Source organism: Gracilinanus agilis, chromosome 3, assembly GCF_016433145.1.
Source record: "Gracilinanus agilis isolate LMUSP501 chromosome 3, AgileGrace, whole genome shotgun sequence".
NCBI lineage: Eukaryota > Metazoa > Chordata > Mammalia > Didelphimorphia > Didelphidae > Gracilinanus > Gracilinanus agilis.
The window spans coordinates 484,333,089-484,339,031 of record NC_058132.1 but is presented as its reverse complement, the minus strand read 5'-3'; the positions used below and the strand labels follow the sequence as shown (position 1 = coordinate 484,339,031).

Sequence of the window (5,943 nt, the reverse complement as noted above, 5' to 3'; positions counted from 1 at the left end):
GTCCTCTTTGAAATGAAGGACAAACAACAATATGCTTTGTATTTGTTGTGCATGTAACCTACATGTGTACATGTTATCTCCTCTGTTAAAATGTAAGCTCCTAAAGACAGAGAAAGATTTATTCTTCTTTTGTATCCTCATTAGTAAGATGACAAGCACACAGTAGTGTATAGTAAGTGCTTTTTGATTGGTGTTATATGGCAAAGTTTTGTAATTGGAGACAGAGGATATCATTAGGGAGACCTTTATGGAAAAAGATGGGTCCAGAGCTAAATCTTGAAGGTTGGGCTAAGACAAGCGGATAGGGATGGAGAAGGCAGTTAAAAAGAAGTTAAACTGAAAAAAATCACAAAAGTGGAAGTGAGGATGATATGTTGGCCCTGGGAAATAGTAATGAGGGTGAAGCAGCTAAAATCCTGGACCAATCTCATTAAGAAAATAGGATAAGTTCTACTTGAGTTCCTGGACCAAGTTTTTAGGATTGAAAAGGGGATATCACAAAATTTTTGGTTCATCTTTCTAAAATGAAGAAGAGCAGGCATGTGAAGATGATCTGGAAGAATAATAGTAGCTTACAATTTCCTAATATTACAGTATTTGAAAAATGCTTTTCTTTCCCTTCATCATGTAGAGCATTCTAACATTGACCCTATTACTTACTATTATTATGAGCTAGGTGGGCTGTTCAGATTAGTTGTGAAGTGATATTAATTCTCCAGTGACTATGAGGGCCCAAATTTTGCAGAACATTCTAAAAATCTAAAGGATTACCTAGGTCACTGGGGGAAGGACAGGCTCACTGGAGAATGAATGGTCATATCCATATAAGATTCAAGGGTGTTTCCCTACCAGAAGAGCCTCATCCATAGAAGAATATCTATGATACTATTATAGCAGTTTTATGAGATATACACCTCTATGTTGAATATCCTTTGGGAAGCTATTTGTAAGATAGACACAATATAAGACATACTAGCCTATCTAGTAAAGGTTAATTTTATTTTCAGTGTTGTCTGATTCTTCTTAACCTATAAACAGGGCAGCTAGGGGACTCCCTTGAATAAGGGCCTGAAGTTAGAAAGACTATCTTTCTGAATTTAAATCCAGGCACTTACTAGTTGTGTGATCCTGGGCAAGTCATTTAATCCTGTTTGTCTCAGTTTCCTTATCTTTAAAATGAATTGGAGAAAGAAATGGCAAACCACTCTAGTATCTTTGTGAAGAAAACCTCAAATGGGGGCTGAAGAGTCAGACACAACTGAAACAACTGAATAAATAACAATAACCAATAAAGAGAACTATTTTTCACATAGCATTCAAAGTACTTTTTAAGAGAAAATAAATATTTATTGTAAAATAGTGTTTGTTCCAAGATGTAATATAGTAAAATAACATCCCAAGCTAGCTGCTGTCAGTGCCTGGTCCCTTCTTATGCTCACTCCCTTTGAGGAATGAATGGGATGGGTGTATGGTGCTTTTGTGGGGCATGGAGCCTCACCACAGACACACACATGACAGAAGTGGGGCATGTGAACATCATCCAAACCCAGGGTCCTGGTTGTGACAAACAGGAGATCAGAGTGAGGAGCTCAGAGAGCACCTGGGCCCCAGAGAGGGTGCCATGTGCCCATAGCTATTCTGAAGGTGATGGAGAACTCATCCTCTAGTCTGGTTTAGAAGATGCTGCCAGGACCAAGGCAAAGGGCCAGCCTCCCTGAGGGTATGTGCCTCTGGGGCACCATGGGGCAGTCACCAATGTTTTCTATGGGCAGGTCTCTTATACTTCAAAAAGAATCCATGCTGGAGAAGGAGCTGAGCATAAGCACTTCAAGTACCACCTCTAAAGTACAGAAAAGGAGCAGGATGGTGCCCATCGTGGCTTCAAGGAAAAGCACATAAGTCTACAGCAGGAGGTCATAGGAAGTCATCATAGCTGATGGAAAGGTCAAGATCAAGCCAATCCCAAGAGACATCATCCTTTGACAGAGATTACCTTTTGTACCAAAGAAAATGCAGGTGATTTCGATTCCAAGGTACAGGAATAGCATCACCAGGTTAAGAATAAGGTTGGCTTTGTACAAGAACATGAAAAGCTCCAACAGGAAGTAGGTGGCATTGTATCAGCCACTGAGAAAGAATAGGATCTCCATGGAGACAGACAACAGCTCATCACCACTCAGTCCCCATGGAAACTGAGGTTGCAGCAGCCAGGTAGCCCACCAGAAGGGCGGGGTGGGGTCAAAGTACTTTTTGACAAAAATGTTAGTTACAATTCTCACTCTGAAAAAAATGTATTTTCACCTCAATGGAATATAAACGTTGTCATTTTACTTAAATAACTGGTGCTAAGAACTCAAGCCATATGCTAAATATATAATGCAGTTTTGCCCCATAAAGCAAATGGTGAGTTTCAAGTTGAAGTGATTTGAACTTTTTCTTTTGAAATGTGTGGTACTCAGCAGAAAGGGAATTGGGGGCTTCTTAGAGAGAGAGAGAGAGAGAGAGAGAGAGAGAGAGAGAGAGAGAGAGAAACAAAGACCTTTATGTATTTATGATGTGTAACCCCACTTCCACAAAAAATTGGGACATTTTTCTTGTGGGATAAGACTGTGATACAAAAGATTATTTAAATGAGATGTCCCTCCTGATGACTCAGAAAACTCTGACCCTCAATGGCGATATGATTGGGGATGTAGACTCTGAGCATCATCCAAATGCAAATATTAATATGGAAATGAGTCTTGATCAATGACACATATAAAATCCAGTGTGTAATGGTAAGGCACCAAGGATATTAATTATTATTATTAAAATATAACTAAATGGTTTGTGGGTACACACTGGGTTGAAGAAGAGACAGGACCAATCAGGATAGGGAGACCAGGGTTCACTGTTTTAACTGACAAAGGAATGGCAGTTGGCCCAATGGTCACCCAGCTCACCCTAGGCCAGGGTCTATGGAACCAGCAGGCAAAAGTAAAGTATATAACAGTTTATTTGAGGGAAATAATAATTGAAGATGGGATAGGGAATTCTACACTTGAAACCCTAAGGGCAAACCACAGGGCAGGGAAGGACTTAACTACTCTATCCTATTGACCTAAGCCAGGCAGGGCCGAAAGGAATAGTACTGAAGTCACAGGGAAAGCTTCTTCAAACCTGGTTCCAGCCAGGTTTGGTCAGCTCAGCTAAAGGGCAATTGGGGTCTCACGGTAATCCAAGGATGGTCAAAGGATGCCAAGAGCCAACTCCACCAGGTGATCCAAAGTACCCAGGTAGGGAGAGTGAGTTTGAAATGCTGTCCACCAGATCCCAAACCACTTCCACACTTGGTGCTGCTTTGCAGGTCTGTTGTCCACTTGCTGAAAGCCTTCACCTCTCAGTATCCCAGGGAATCTGGATGCAGTTTTTCCCTAACTCTGAGATCTCCCAGGGTTAGCAACAGTTATGTCCAACCACTAATGGAGTCTCTCTCAGAGCACAAGCCCACTTCCTGCTCCTGTATTCCATCTTGGAATCCTCCAGTCCTTCCTGCTAGATCCAACACTATTACTAAATTAATTGCTAAATAAACCCCCACAACAAGTGGAATTGCTCATTGGCTATGGGAGGGGTTGGAGGGGTATGGAAGGGAAGAACATGAATCAAGTAACCATGGGAAAATATTCTAAATGAATGAATTATTTTTTTTTCAAATCCAAAAGAAAGAAAGAAAACTCTGAACCTGAAATATTGGATAATTGCATACGTGATGGAAATTTCAGAGATGGTTGGAGTTTTTAGAGGAAGGTATTCAAGAAGGATAGGAACAAACTTTGGAATGATAGATTGGAGATCTTGCTGAAGCCAGTCATATGTGCTTTCCCATATTATATCCCTTGATTCCAAGTGCTTAAAATATTAGACTGCTAAGAGTAGATTTGCTTAACTAGCATAGTTCTTGCTCCTTAGGATCTAAGTTCTTATCTCATCCCCATAGAGAGAACTCATTTTTTCTTATGTAATCTTTAGGCTGTTATAATCTGTATAACTTGTTTTTATGTTTGCTGCTTACTTTGATAAAGAGGTTTACTGTCTATTTCATAGTGGGTTTTTACATAACTAACATTTGATGAGAGGAAGCTAAACTAGCTACAAATAGTAATCCAAGTGTTACGCACCACTTGAGAATGAGTAATTTCAATGTCTTTTATTCTGAATATTCTTATGCCAAGACTACAAATGCCAGAGTTGTTTGAAATTTTTATAATTCTAGCCCAATATGCTTTTTGCTGATAGGTAAGTGAAGGAGCAATATTCCATCCATAGAACTAGTCCGGATCCTCATAAAATTGGAACTAGTGATCCCCCTTAGAGATAGACCAAATCCTAGACACTTCTTATCCTATCTATATCTATATCCACATCTATAACTATATGTTGATAATAATATATAGATGTAAATATATAGTTATAGATAGATATAGGTATTTATATCCATATATAATTATACAGTAGCAGAAATATTTTTTCTTTTCAGTAATTTTCTTATAATTGTTTTGTTCAACAAGCATTTATTTTTTATCCCTTCTATTCACAATGTTTCAAAAGAAGAAGAGAAAAACTGAAAAAAATTCATTTTGGCCATCTCTTAAAAAGGGATCTCATTCCTCATCTTAAGTCCATTACTTCTCTGTGATTGGGTAGCACATCTGGTCATCAATAGTCTAGAATCATATTTCACCATTACATTAATGTTAAGCCTTTCAAAGTTTTTTTGTCTTTACAATGTTGTTGCTGTTGTGTCATTTTGCTCTCTAGACTGTTCACTTCACTTTACATCAGTTCACGCAAGTCTTCCAAGATGTTTCTACAAGTATATTTTTCATCATTTCTTGTGTCAAAATTTCCTTCCATTACATTTATACACCAATTATAGAAAATAATTGACACAATAGCAACAATATTGTGATACAAAAAAATACTTAGTTTCTATTTAAGCTCTCAAACAATATACAAAATATGGTTGGTTTAGACACTTTGAAACTATGACTAAAATGTTTATAATCTAAGGGAATTTCTAATTCTTTGCCATTGCCAAAATGAGCTGTTATAAATATTTTTGTATCCATTGATCCTATTCTCTTTCTTTGATCCCTTTGATGTAAAAGCCTAGTAATTGGGGTACAGAGTATGAAGAGTTGAAAAATAACATTAATTTCAGCTAGTCTACCTACTTTATTTTAAAAATGAGGAAAGTAAGGCCTGGAAAGTTTAAGTTACCTGCCTAAAGGCCACACTGTGACCTTAAGTATTTTGAAAATCTTGGATTTGAACTCATACTTTCTGACTTCCAATCCAATATTTTTCCACCCTGCCATTTCCTGGTCATCTCCTCACTATAGTACCTCATTCTGCTCATTCCAGACATCAAACTCTTCCCCCAACCCCTTTCCACTACACTCTACAGTTAATGCTTTAGCTGCCTTTATGGCTACAGGAACAAATTGTTCTCATCTGCCCAATCCATCATTATTTAAAAATATATATCTTCTTAACTCACCAATAAATTCAGACTTATGGGTTAGCCTCATCTTGGTTTAATCCATTTGCTGAGACAGTTTTACTGGGTTATGGCCATTAAGCATGCTTCAGCTTCTTAGAGCAACAGGTGAGAGTTGGGGAAAAGCTGAACAGATGAGCAGTAAGAGCTCAGCAAGTCATAACACCAGAGGTGTTAGTCCTCTTGAAATAGCTTATACACATAATAAATATTTAATAATGCTCTATCTGTTTATCCTTACAAATGATTAAGTATAACTGGTATTAATGGTAAGAGAGGAGACAGAGTAATATTAGCCTTCTATTTATAATTTTCAATCTCATAAATGATCTCTATGAATTTTCATTTCTTTGATCTATACCAGTGTTAAATAGCAATAATAATATTCTGATATTATAAAA

The 5,943-nt window shown here is 37.7% G+C and overlaps 1 pseudogene; it reads right to left on the bottom strand.

Moving 5' to 3' along the window:
- Positions 1-1,784: 1,784 nt before the first annotated feature.
- On the bottom strand, positions 1,785-2,048 carry LOC123241733 (annotated as a pseudogene).
- Between the last annotated feature and the right edge of the window lie 3,895 nt (positions 2,049-5,943).